This window comes from Dermochelys coriacea, chromosome 21 (assembly GCF_009764565.3).
Source record: "Dermochelys coriacea isolate rDerCor1 chromosome 21, rDerCor1.pri.v4, whole genome shotgun sequence".
Taxonomy (NCBI): domain Eukaryota; kingdom Metazoa; phylum Chordata; order Testudines; family Dermochelyidae; genus Dermochelys; species Dermochelys coriacea.
The window spans coordinates 12,446,782-12,461,249 of NC_050088.1; the positions used below are offsets into that span (position 1 = coordinate 12,446,782).

Here is a 14,468-nt window from a genome sequence, read left to right on the forward strand (position 1 = left end):
ATACGTCAAAAAGAAGAGGCAGCAGATATGGCAAGAAACCCAGGTAAGAATTCATTTATAAACAGATCAGATGAAATAAAACTGCTTCTCAATCCTTTTCCCTAAATATACGTGCAGGCCAGGTAGTGGGGGGTAGCACAATGCATAAACCAGTAAAAGAGTATGAAGTTAGGACCACAGTCTTTGGAGTACGAAACAAAGTAAAGAGTTATCTCCATTCTCCTCGACTCCATCTACACTACACATTTAGCCATTTTGAGAATTACTTTTAAAGTGGTTCCCACTAACATGGTGGATTAGATATACATTTAAACAGTTTGAGACCAGTATCCCTTGCTCCCCTCCTCAGTCCTGGTCTACACTAGGCATTGAGGTCGAATTTAGCAGCATTAAATCGATGTAACCCTGACGTCCACATGACGAAGCCCTTTTTTTCAACTTAAAGGGCTCTTAAAATCGATTTCCTTACTCCACCCCCGACAAGGGGATTAGCGCTGAAATCAGTTTTGCTGGGTCAAATTTGGGATACTGTGGACGCAATTAGATGGTATTGGCCTCCAGGAACTATCCCAGAGTGCTCCATTGTGACCGCTCTAGACAGCACTCTCAACTCAGATGCACTGACCAGGTAGACAGGAAAAGGCCTGCGAATTTTTGAATTTCAATTTCCTGTTTGGCCAGCGTGGCAAGCCGCAGGTGACCATGCAGAGCTCATCAGCAGAGGTGACCATTATGGAGTCCCAAAATCACAAAAGAGCTCCAGCATGGACCAAACGGGAGGTACGGGATCTGATCGCTGTATGGGGAGAGGAATCCATGCTATCGGAACTACGTTCCAGTTTTCAAAATGCCAAAACATTTGTGAAAATCTCCCAGGGCATGAAGCACAGAGGCCATAACAGGGACCCGAAGCAGTGCCGAGTGAAACTTAAGGAGCTGAGGCAAGCCTACCAGAAAACCAGAGAGGCGAACGGCCGCTCCGGGTCAGAGCCCCAAACATGCTGCTTCTATGATGAGCTGCATGCCATTTTAGGGGGTTCAGCCACCACTACCCCAGCTGTGTGTTTGACTCCTTCCATGGAGATGGAGGCAACACGTAAGCAGGTTTTGGGGACGAGGAAGACGATGATGAGGAGGCTGTAGATAGCTCACAGCAAACAAGTGGAGAAACCGGTCTTCCCGACAGCCAGGAACTGTTTCTCACCCTGGACCTGGAGCCAGTATCCCCCGAACCCACGCAAGGCTGCCTCCTGGACCCACCAGGCGGAGAAGGGACCTCTGGTGAATGTACCTTTTAAAATACTATAAAAAGGTTTAAAAACCAGCATGTTTAATGATTAATTTGCCCTGGCATTCATGGCTCTCCTGGATATACTTCCAAAGCCTTTGCAAAAGGTTTCTGGGGAGGGCAACCTTATTCCATCCACCATGGTAGGACACTTTACCACTCCAGGCCAGTAGCACGTACTCGGGAATCATTGTAGAACAAAGCATTGCAGTGTATGTTTGCTGGCGTTCAAACAACATCCATTCTTTATCTCTGTGTTATCCTCAGGAGAGTGATATCATTCATGGTCATCTGGTTGAAATAGGGTGCTTTTCTTAAGGGGACATTCAGAGGTGCCCGCTCCTGCTGGGCTGTTTGCCTATGGCTGAACAGAAATGTTACCCGCTGTTAGCCACACGGTGGGGGGAGGCAAAATGCGACCTTGTAACGAAAGCACATGTGCTTTGTATGTAATGTTAACAGCAAGGTTTACCATGAAAGAGTGTACCCATTGTTCTATAAAATGTGTCTTTTCAAATACCACTGTCCCTTTTTTTTTCTCCACCAGCTGCATGTGTTTCAAGGATCACAGGATCTTCTCCTTCCCAGAGGCTAATGAAGATTAGAAGGTGAAAAAAACGCACTCACGATGAAATGTTCTCTGAGCTCATGCTGTCCTCCCACACTGACAGAGCACAGACGAATGCATGGAGGCAGACAATGTCAGAGTGCAGGAAAGCACAAAATGACCGGGAGGAGAGGTGGCGGGCTGAAGAGAGTAAGTGGCGGGCTGAAGAGAGGGCTGAAGCTGAAAGGTGGCGGCAGCGTGATGAGAGGAGGCAGGATTCAATGCTGAGGCTGCTGGAGGATCAAACTAATATGCTCCAGCGTATGGTTGAGCTGCAGGAAAGGCAGCAGGAGCACAGACCGCCGCTACAGCTCCTGTGTAACCAACCACCCTCCTCCCCAAGTTCCATAGCCTCCTCACCCATACGCCCAAGAACGCAGTGGCGGGGCCTCCAGCCACCCAGCCACTCCACCCCAGAGGATTGCCCAAGTAACAGAAGGCTGGCATTCAATAAGTTTTAAACTTTTAAAGTGCTGTGTGGCCTTGTCCTTCCCTCCTCCACCTCCCCTCCTGGGCTACCTTGGTAATTATCCCCCTATTTGTGTGATGAATTAATAAAGAATGCATGAATGTGAAGCAACAATGACTTTATTGCCTCTGCAAGTGGTGATCGAAGGGAGGTGCGGAGGGTGTTTAGCTTACAGGGAAGTAGAGTGAACCAAGGGGCGGGGGATTTCATCAAGGAGAAACAAACAGAACTTTCACACCGTAGCCTGGCCAGTCATGAAACTGGTTTTCAAAGCTTCTCTGATGCGCACCGCACCTTCCTGTGCTCTTCTAACTGTCCTGGTGTCTGGCTGTGCGTGACCAGCAGCCAGGCGATTTGCCTCAACCTCCCACCCCACCATAAACGTCTCCCCCTTACTCTCACAGATATTGTGCCGCGCACAGCAAGCAGTAATAACAGTGGGAATATTGGTTTTGCTGAGGTCTAACCGAGTCAGTAAACTGCACCAGCGCGCTTTTAAATGTCCAAATGCACATTCTACCACCATTCTGCACTTGCTCAGCCTGTAGTTGAACAGCTCCTGACTACTCTCCAGGCTGCCTATATATGGCTTCATGAGCCATGGCATTAAGGGGTAGGCTGGGTCCCCAAGGATAACTATAGGCATTTCAACATCCCCAATGGTTATTTTTTGGTCTGGGAAGAAAGTCCCTTCCTGCAGCTTTTGAAACAGACCAGAGTTCCTGAAGATGCGAGCGTCATGTACCTTTCCCGGCCATCCCATGTTGATGTTGGTGAAACGTCCCTTGTGATCCACCAGTGCTTGCAGCACTATTGAAAAGTACCCCTTGCGGTTTATGTACTCGCTGGCTTTGTGCTCCAGTGCCAAGATAGGGATATGGGTTCCGTCTATGGCCCCACCACAGTTAGGGAATCCCATTGCAGCAAAGCCATCTACTATGACCTGCACATTTCCCAGGGTCATTACCCTTGATATCAGCAGATCTTTGATTGCGTTGGCTACTTGCATCACAGCAGCCCCCACAGTAGATTTGCCCACTCCAAATTGATTCCTGACTGACCGGTAGCTGTCTGGCGTTGCAAGCTTCCACAGGGCTATTGCCACTCGCTTCTCAACTGTGAGGGCTGCTCTCATCTTGGTATTCTTGCACCTCAGGGCAGGGGAAAGCAAGTCACAAAGTTCCATGAAAGTGCCCTTACGCATGCGAAAGTTTCGCAGCCATTGGGAATCGTCTCAGACCTGTAACACTATGCGGTCTCACCAGTCTGTGCTTGTTTCCCGAGCCCAGAATCGGCGTTCCACCGCATGAACCTGCCCCATTAGCACCATGATGCCCACAATGGCAGGGCCCGTGCTTTGAGAGAAGTCTGTATCCACGTCCTCATCACTCTCGTCACTGCGCTGATGTCGCCTACTTGCCCGGTTTCACTTTGCCAGGTTCTGGTGCTGCATATACTGCTGGATAATGCGTGTGGTGTTTAATGTGCTCCTAATTGCCAAAGTGATCTAAGTGGGCTCCATGCTTGCCGTGGTATGGCGTCTGCACAGAAAAAAGGCGCGGAACGATTGTCTGCTGTTGCCCTGACGGAGGGAGGGGCGACTGACAACACGGCTTATAGGGTTGGCTTACAGGGAATTAAAATCAACAAAGGGGGTGGCTTTGCGAGAAACTGAATGGCTGCCTCAAGGATAGAACTCAAAACCTCAAGGACAGAACTCAAAACTGGGTTTAGCAGGCCATCAGTTTCACAGAGAGAGGGAGGAGAAAATGAATACAAAACAAATCTGGTCTGTTTCTTATTTTGAGCCACTTCATCTATCTTTATACATCATGCTGGCAGCAGACTGTGCAGTACGACCGCTAGCCATCGTCACCTCCTGGGTGCTCGCCAGAAGACGGTGCAGTATGACTACTGGCCGTCTTCTGCTGGCTGCAAATTAAAAGACAGTGCACTGCCGGTAGAACTCAATCGCCATGAGACGAAACAAGGGAAATGACCTGGCTGAGTCACCCCCATGTTTGCCCAAGCACCCGGTTAAAAGAGCACCCAGGACTACGTCGACGACGGCTACCAGTCATACTGCACTGTCTGCTGCCAAAAGGCAATAAACTGCTGCTGTGTAGCAATGCAGTACCATGTCTGCCAGCACCCAGGAGACATACGGTGACGGTTAGCTGAGCGGGCTCCATGCTTGCTGTGGTATGGCGTCTGCACAGGTAACTCAAGAAAAAAGGTGCAAAACGATTGTTTGCCCTTGCTTTTACGGAGGGAGGGAGGGAGGGAACGGGTGCCTGACGATATGTACCCAGAACTGCCCGCGACAACGTTTTAGCCCCATCAGGCACTGGGATTTCTACCCAGAATTCAAATGGGCGGTGGAGACTGAGGGAACTGTGGGATAGCTACCCACAGTGCAAAGCTCCGGAAGTTGACTGTTGCCTTGGTACTGTGGACACAGTCCGCCGACTACATGCACTTAGAGCATTTGTGCGGGGGGACACACACTCGACTGTATAAAAACGCTTTCTACAAAACCGACTTCTATAAATTCGACCTAATTTCGTAGTGTAGACATACCCTCAGAGACCAGTTTCAATCGATTAAAAAAAATAAAAATCCACAGTTATATACCAACCACTCTGTCCAACACAACTGTGTCTGCTAAAATCAGTTTCTGAACATGACTGAACTTGTAGCACAGACAGGGATTTGGGCCCTTTTGAGTCCCATGTGGACAAATCCCTGTAACCTCTTGGAGCCTTGAAGTCAATGGGGCTCCACACAGGTGCAGGCACCTGCCTGCACAGAACACCTTACAAGTTAAGAGGCCTTAGAAATATCTATGCTATGATTTCCCACATATAAATATAACAGTATTGTATACCTCAACCCACACAAAAATATTTCAGAACTATTAGCAGGGGCAGGGTTGGAAGAAAATGAAAACGTATTTTCCAAAGATAACTCCTTGTTTTGTGTATTAAAATTATCTATCCATAAATCTACACCAGTTTAGCAAAGCTAGTGCACACCTCTGCATGGTGTCTTGTTTTTAAGCACATTTTATTTCAGTTCAGTTTAAACCTGCTCCTAACTGATTTAAGATATATTGAAACAGACCTGAGTGATTTAATGCAAAATAACAGTGAAATAAGCTATATTTGTTTAAAGTGCCTTTATACCGATAAAACTGCATCCACACTAGGTTGCACTGAATAATTATTACTATTGTAAGGATAACATCCCTAATTGAAGTAAAAAGAACAGGAGGACTTGTGGCACCTTAGAGACTAACAAATTTATTTGAGCATAAGCTTTTGTGGGCTACAGCCCACTTCCTCCCTGGTACAGAAATTGCACGTAAACCTGCCTTCATTGGGTTTAAAAATCACACCTCCAGTTAAACCACTGCAACTCTGTGGATAGACAGTGAATCTAAATTTAAACACTAAATAATTGACTGCCTTGCACCTTGTGTAGTTATTTACATCTCTGCCAAGTGAGCATAAAACAACACCAGTGCAAGTACAGAATCGTGATTCAGCACCATTTTGTACCCCCTTGCAAAAGAGTAAATGATACACAATTTGACACCCCCTCGCCTTCATAGTGAGGAGGCAGCTGCAGCCCCTAGTACCCCCAGAGACCCCCCTCAAAGTGTGTGTGTGGGGGGGGCAGTCCTAGCTCCTACAGAGACTACTCCCCAGAGTGGGGGGCAGCCCCAGCACCCCCAGATACTCCCATCAGAGTGGGGGGCAGCCCCAGGCCCTAGCACCCCCAGAGACCCCCCTCAAAGTGTGTGTGTGGGAGGGGCAGTACTAGCTCCTACAGAGACTACTCCCCAGAGTGGGGGGCAGCCCCAGCACCCCCAGATACTCCCGTCAGAGTGGGGGGCAGCCCCAGCTCCCCCAGTTACTCCCGTCAGAGTGGGGGGCAGCCCCAGGCCCTAGCACCCCCAGAGACCCCCCAAAGTGTGTGTGGGGGGGCAGTCCTAGCTCCTACAGAGACTACTCCCCAGAGTGGGGGACAGCCCCAGCACCCCCAGGTACTCCCGTCAGAGTGGGGGGCAGCCCCAGCACCCCCAGGTACTCCCATCAGAGTGGGGGGCAGCCCCAGCCCCTAGCACCCCCAGAGACCCCCCCAAAGTGTGTGTGTGGGGGGGCAGTCCTAGCTCCCCCAGACACTCCCGTCAGAATGGGAGGGGGAGGGGCAGCCGCAGCCCCCCCAGGAACCCCTTCTCAGCGTCGGGGGACAGACAGACCCCCCACCTCGCTCTCGCGCTCACCTCCTCCCCGCCGCGGGCCGCACCACTCCAGCGTCCAGCGTCCCCGCCCCCAAACCACGCCCCCTCCTCAACCTGATTGGCCCACTGGCTTGGCACCGATAACCAATCAGATCCGAGAAAGAGGAGGGCGGTGGCCGGGCTCTCTGGTGGGGCGGGGGGCGTGATGGGGGGCATGTCCCTGGTGCCCCAAGGGGGGGAATGATTGGGGGGGTTGTCCCTGGTGCCCCAAGGGGGGGAATGATTGGGGGGGATGTCCCTGGTACTCCAGTGTGGGGAATGATGGGGGGGATGTCCCTGGTGCCCCAAGGGGGGGAATGATTGGGGGGGTTGTCCCTGGTGCCCCAAGGGGGGGTGATGGGGGGGTTTTCCCTGGTACTCCAATGTGGGGAATGATGAGCAGGGGGGATATCCCTGGTGCCCCAAGGGGGGATGATGGGGGGGGTTGTCCCTGGTACTCCACTGTGGGGAATGATGAGCGGGGGGGATGTCCCTGGTGCCCCAAGGGGGAGTGATGGGGGGGATGTCCCTAGTGCCCCAAGGGGGGGTGATGGGGGGGTTGTCCCTGGTACTCCAATGTGGGGAATGATGGGGGGGATGTCCCTGGTGCCCCAAGGGGGGGTGCTGGGGGGGTTTTCCCTGGTACTCCAATGTGGGGAATGATGGGGGGGGATGTCCCTGGTGCCCCAAGGGGGGGTGATGGGGGGGTTGTCCCTGGTACTCCAGTGTGGGGAATGATGGGGGGGATGTCCCTGGTGCCCCAAGGGGGGGTGATGGGGGGGTTGTCCCTGGTACTCCAATGTGGGGAATGATGAGCAGGGGGGATGTCCCTGGTGCCCCAAGGGGGGGTGATGGGGGGGTTGTCCCTGGTACTCCAATGTGGGGAATGATGAGCAGGGGGGATGTCCCTGGTGCCCCAAGGGGGGATGATGGGGAGGTTTTCCCTGGTACTCCAATGTGGGGAATGATGAGCGGGGGGATGTCCCTGGTGCCCCAAGGGGGAGTGATGGGGGGGATGTCCCTAGTGCCCCAAGGGGGGGTGATGGGGGGGTTGTCCCTCGTACTCCAATGTGGGGAATGATGGGGGGGATGTCCCTGGTGCCCCAAGGGGGGGTGCTGGGGGGGTTTTCCCTGGTACTCCAATGTGGGGAATGATGGGGGGGGATGTCCCTGGTGCCCCAAGGGGGGGTGATGGGGGGGTTGTCCCTGGTACTCCAGTGTGGGGAATGATGGGGGGGGATGTCCCTGGTGCCCCAAGGGGGGGTGATGGGGGAGTTGTCCCTGGTACTCCAATGTGGGGAATGATGAGCAGGGGGGATGTCCCTGGTGCCCCAAGGGGGGGTGATGGGGGGGGTTGTTCTTGGTACTCCAATGTGGGGAATGATGAGCAGGGGGGATGTCCCTGGTGCCACAAGGGGGAGCGATGGGGGGGATGTCCCTAGTGCCCCAAGGGGGGGTGATGGGGGGGTTGTCCCTGGTACTCCAATGTGGGGAATGATGGGGGGGGTTGTCCCTGGTGCCCCAAGGGGGAGTGATGGGGGGGTTTTCCCTGGTACTCCAATGTGGGGAATGATGGGGGGGGGATGTCCCTGGTACTCCAATGTGGGGAATGATGGGGGGGGATGTCCCTGGTGCACCAAGGGGGGGTAATGGGGTTGTCGTCCCTGGTACTCCAATGTGGGGAATGATGAGCAGGGGGGATGTCCCTGGTGCCCCAAGGGAGGGTGATGGGGGGGGTTGTCCCTGGTACTCCAGTGTGGGGAATGATGAGCGGGGGGGATGTCCCTGGTGCCCCAAGGGGGGGTGATGGGGGGGGTTGTCCCTGGTACTCCAATGTGGAGAATGATGAGCAGGGGGGATGTCCCTGGTACCCCAAGGGGGGTGATGGGGGGGGGTTGTTCCTGGTACTCCAATGTGGGGAATGATGAGCAGGGGGGATGTCCCTGGTGCCCCAAGGGGGAGTGATGGGGGGGATGTCCCTAGTGCCCCAAAAGGGGGGTGATGGGGGGTTGTCCCTGGTGCCCCAAGGGGGGGTGATGGGGGGATGTCTCTGGTTCCCCAAGGGGGAGTGATGGGGGGGTTCGTCCCTGGTACTCCAATGTGGGGAATGATGAGCGGGGGGGATGTCCCTGGTGCCCCAAGGGGGAGTGATGGGGGGGTTGTCCCTGGTACTCCAATGTGGGGAATGATGAGTGGGGGGGATGTCCCTGGTGCCCCAAGGGGGGTGATGGGGGGATGTCCCTGGTGCCCCAAGGGGGAGTGATGGGGGGGTTGTCCTTGGTACTCCAATGTGGGGAAAGATGGGGGGGGATGACCTGGTGCTCCAAGGGAGGAGTGATGGGGGGGGATGTCCCTGGTGCTCCAATGTGGGGAGTGATGGGAGGATGTCCCTGGTATCCAAAGCTTAGGCTCAAATAAATTTGTTAGTCTCTAAGGTGCCACAAGCGCTCCTTTTCTTTTTAAAGATTAGGGAGTGATTATTGGGGAATTTCCCTAGAAGGAACTCAGCGAGGAGGAGCATGGAGAGGGGTGATATCTCAAGTGGATTGTGGGGAGTGGAGTGGCCTTGTCTCACACAGAGGAGGGTTTATTCCTTGGGACTGCGAAATGTTCCTGGCCCCCGAGGGGCAAGTGTAGCACTGTTGATGCATCCGATGAAGCGAGCTGTAGCTCACGAAAGCTTATGCTCTAATAAATTTGTTAGTCTCTAAGGTGCCACAAGTACTCCTTTTCTTTTTACTATTGATGCCTGTTAATTATACCTTTGCAAGTGCCTCTGGCAGGATTACATTCCATGTAGGCAACGTGAGCCAACTGCCTTCACAATTCTATTGTTTAACCTGTGCTCACCCCCCATCCAGGTCACCTTACCCTTCTTCCTCAGCTAGCTCTTCCCTCCAGGAGCAGCGGCCAAGAGGAACTGTGCCAGAAACTGGCCCTTCAGCTGGCTTCTATTGGGGATGCTGTTGATCGCTGGATTGTCAGAGAGTTTAGGCAGCATGCTGAGCGAGAGGAGGATGTTGAGTAGGTAGAGAGAGAGAAGGGGGGACAGGCCTTTGTGCTCTGCATGCAAGTATTGTCTGAATTAAACTGCAAACTCCTTTGAGCAGGGACCGTCTGTTCCTGGTCATGCTTGTGAAGCAGCACATATGTTCATTGAACAGCACACTATAAATACGGTGTCACATCCATGGACACATTCCAGCAGCAGGAGGGAGAGGAATTTGCCATTTTCCTTAAAAACCACCTTGAGACCCAGCTTGGCAGTCTTCTCTCCTGAGATTGGCTCCTACTGAAGCCACGAGGTTGCAGGATTAGGCCCCTGATGTTTTCTGGTTACAGGCAGAAGGTGTGATAATTCTCACATATGCATTCCTAGCCTGTTCTTTAATACCTTGGCATGTGTGTTTTCACAGGGCCTACACCTGGGAGAACCAAGAGACATCAGAGAGGGGACAGCTCACTTTATTTTGTTCTTGCTTAGAAAGTTTCATGAAGTTTTGCATTATTTCTAACTAGATTTACAGTGTGATCTATGTAACGAAGCGATCCCTTAGCTTAGACTGCACTGATGTGTTGGTCACTGACCTCAAGTGATGTGGTTGGATAGATCAAATGTAACCTCTGTGACCCATTTTGATTATTCACAACATTCCTTTGGGATGCACATTAATGAGCCTGATCCTGCAAATATGTAAGCATTTTAATAATTTTACTCACCTAGGACCTATTGAATTTAGGGGACTAGGCACACGAGTAAAGTTACTCACTTGCATAAATGTTTACTGGATTGGACCTATATTTAGTTAAAAAGCAAATTCTGTAAATTGTATTACTTGTAGCCCGTCACCTTCCACCACACCTTATACCACTCCTGAAAAATGAATAGGGAAGGCAGTAATACACAGCATATAGACTTCCTTATCAATCATTTGTCAAGAGATCTGAATGCCAGTGCACAAACACACACATTGTTGTTGCCTACCTATATATACACACATGGAAAGAAAAGTGATCTACTTGCTGAGAACCTTCTGCTTACATTGGCTTTTTGGGGGGATTTGTGGGTGCTCAGCACATCTGAAAATCAGGCCACTTTTATTTAGATGCCTAGATATGAAGTTGGGGGCCTGTCTTTGGCACCCAGCTTGGAAAATGTTGGCTATGAATGTTAATTTGAGCTTCTTAATTAGTTACATATCCAGGAAGCTTCAGTCTCTGGTTATGTGGCGATATATTCTGCATAGAAGCTACTTTGATGTTTAAAGCTATGATCACACTAAAGCAGCAGAAAGAATGCTGTAGTACATTGCAGCTGTTGCGGTAACAAATGTGTTCATGATGCAAAGCTGTCGGTTTGAGATGGTGTTTTTCATCATGCAGGTTCTATTACCTAAACACGCCAAGATGGTACAGATCAATGCTAATTTCTAAAAGTAGCTCTTGAGTCAGGAAGTGTAAGCATATTTGAAATTATTGCCTATGTGTGGCATTCCTTCCTGGGGTAACAATGCATTAGCTTAAATCTACATGGGAGAATCCATGAGGGAACAAAGGTGGCAGAAAATAAGAATTACAGATTAATGTTTCATAAGATTATTTGAAAAAAAAATGTCTACTTGGATCATAAGTTCTTTGTTCTATGCTGGGGTGCTTTATGGTTGTTTCTATGATTAAAAAGTTCAGGTTTAAAGTGTAGAGAAAAGTTTCTAACCCCATTTCTTTGAGCTTGTTTATACAGATTTGAAAAATAAACATTTACCACTTGCAATTAGTGTTTCTTTTGTTAATGAAGTCAAATGCGATCCTGCCCCTGAATGTGGTTTGGGTGTGTCACCCCACATTGGCTGAAGCCACAGAATGGATGGGGCGTTGTTGAGGCACAACAGAACAGTAGTTATGCCTGCATAAATCATCTTTTGGCACCGGCTTTGAGAAGTTGTCCCTAAGGAGGTGCTGGGCCTTGAGGGGAAGGTATTGGCAATAGGAAGACAGAACCCGGCCTGCAAGGAGCTGACGCACTGGCTGAGTACATCTTTGTCTTCACTACCAACGTTAAAGCATTGCCGCTGTGTAGTCGCAGCTCCAGCACAAGGAAAAAACTTGTTAAAAAACACAACCCCCATGAGGGGTGTAGCTCCCACCGCTGGTGCAGTCTACTCTGACACTTTACAGTGCTGAAACGTGCATTGCTCAGGGGTGTGTTTTTCCACACCCCTGCGTGAGAAAGTTTCAGTGCTGTAAAGTGGCAGTGTAGACAAGGCCTTTATTTCTGAATGGGTTAGGCTACAATTTAACTGGGATTGGATCCACCAAAATGTCACTGTGCCCCCCAAAAACATCATGGTCTTCCCCTTCCCAGCGAGAAGTTGAGCCCATTTAGGAGACAAGAAGATTAGGATCTGCTTTATAGCAATCACTTAAGGGGAGATGCTCACTGCTAGTGGGCTAACGGTCACAGAAAGGAAAGAGGATTCAAAAAACAAGAAGCGAGGGAAGATTTTTCTGCTGTCAGCCACATACTCATAAGTCAATCATTTAAAAAAAAAATCAAATCACACTACCTATGCCCCTTCTGTGAAGACTTGTGCCTTTCAGGGGCATAATTTTAGGAAAATTTGGAGGGGAAGAGATAGGGAGGAGCAAAGTTCTGTTAACATTATATGTGATTATATTATATCCTGCAAAAGTCAGGGGGAGGAGGAGCAAAAAAGAGAGCATATTGACCTATGACATTGGAGGGGAAAAACAAGGTTGGGGGGCACCTGCCCCCTTTGCCCTATAGCAAATGACACCCCTTGTGTCTCTCACTTCAGATCTAAATCTACTTTTGAAGAACTGCTGCAATGCCCACCAAGGGGATCTGCTACTGAGATCAGCTTCCCTTTTACTGCATTTAAGTTGACCCTCTTTCTGTTTCAGATTTGCTCTTGTCTCTTCTTACTACGTCCTAGGACCCCTACTACAGAATATTGTTAAGCCAAGGCCTTGTGCTATTATACCAGTTTTTCCCCCACTCACTGGCTCTGTGGTTTTGGGCTACTCATTTCAGCAACAAGTTTTAGGACTGGCCTCTGATTTCGGGTGCCAAAGCCCAACATTGAGAAGTGTTTGACTTCACACAGCTGTGTGAAGTTAATGGGAATTTTAGATCCTTAGCATCTCTGAAAATCAGGCCCAAGTTCTCAAGTTGGGCACCTCAAAAAACAGAGGCACCCAAAGTCAACCGGCTACTTCTGGACATGGTGATCCTCATCTTCCCCTCTGTCAAATGGGGGTAATAAGTATTATTTACCTATCTCACAGTGTTTTATGAGGATTAACCAGTTAATGGTGTAGGGCTGGCTTAGCTTGTTCTGGGTAAGCTGAGTGGAAAAGGTCTGAGGGAATCCCAGCAAATGGTTAAAAAGAAAAGGAGTACTTGTGGCACCTTAGAGACTAAACAGATTTATTAGAGCATAAGCTTTCGTGAGCTACAGCTCACTTCATCGGATGCATTTTCCACCAAATGCATCCGATGAAGTGAGCTGTAGCTCACAAAAGCTTATGCTCTAATAAATCTGTTTAGTCTCTAAGGTGCCACAAGTACTCCTTTTCTTTTTGCGAATACAGACTAACACGGCTGCTACTCTGAAACCAACAAATGGTTGTACACGGCTTTGAAAATGTAAAAAACACTAGTTGAGATGCTCAGGGAATCAATCAACAGACCAGATTAACACAGAACTCTCTCAACCTTATAAATAAAGGGAGATTCTTTTACACAGATTCATTGTTTATTGCATGTTAGACATTGAGAGACATTCTGACCCCCATTTGGACTTTACGGTAGTTACTGAGCTGTGTAATATGGCTACTTAGAACATCACAAGAGCTGTCACTAGAAATCAGATCCTTCTCATTTAGCTGAAGTGAGAAGGGTCAGCACTTCTAGAAAAAGATCAGAGTTCTTTCTCTGCTGTCTGAAGGATTTTGTGATAAGCCCCTTCCACCGGAAGGGAAGGGGAATCTCAATTAGCTTCTAGCAGCAGGGGGTCTATGACAGTTGTCTAGATCTGATGCTATCCAGTAGAAGACAGTAGAGGACACACACTAACCAGCTATTTCTTGTTTGTATTATCTTGGCACCTAGGAGCTTCAGGTGTGGACCAGGACCCCATTGTACTAGGTGCTGTATAAACAGTAGAGACAGTTACTTACACACCCCCTTTGTAAATCAAAGCTGGTCCTCAAGAAGCTAGGATTCACAGCCTTTCAATTTCACATGCAACTAACCAACTGTCATTGCCTACGATTTCACAGCACCCCCCATACTGCACGGCAGGGGCACTCAGAGCTACGCTGAGGGGAACCAAGATTTCCTGCTGCTAAAATAGAGCCTGCAAGCCCCTATCACTTATGCTAAAGGGGGATCCTGGGTAGGTGTTAGCAGTATAGGCACTATGACACTACGACGCACTTCTGCTTTAATCCTGTAGGGGGCAGCACCACCACCACCAACTCGTTGTTGGAGGAAAGGCAAACTTTGCAGGAAGCTATAACGAGGATATTCGGGCTGGGTGCTGAAGGATATGCAAGGCTAGTTCCTGGTATGATTAAAGTACCTTGTATGTCTGACTGGCAGGTGGTCGCCATCATGTGCCACACACATTTACAACCCACTTACGGATGGGGGTAGAGGTGTGACGGGGGCTGTAAAACACCCCCCTGCCTCCGGCTGTCAAAACCCTCCAGCCCAGAAGTGCCTGCTGCCTCTTGCCCTGAGAGGGCAAATCCCTGGCACCGGGCAGCTTAGCTGGTGCCCACCCTGCAGTGCTTA

At 50.0% G+C, this 14,468-nt stretch overlaps 1 protein-coding gene across 1 annotated transcript in view; it reads right to left on the bottom strand.

Moving 5' to 3' along the window:
- Nucleotides 1-6,703, bottom strand: part of KCTD20 (potassium channel tetramerization domain containing 20) — a 43,743-nt gene extending 37,040 nt beyond the window's left edge. Inside the window, exon 1 of the mRNA XM_038379661.2 lies at nt 6,653-6,703. The gene's annotated coding sequence lies outside the window, so the exon portion shown is untranslated. The remainder of the gene's footprint in view (nt 1-6,652) is intronic.
- Between the last annotated feature and the right edge of the window lie 7,765 nt (nt 6,704-14,468).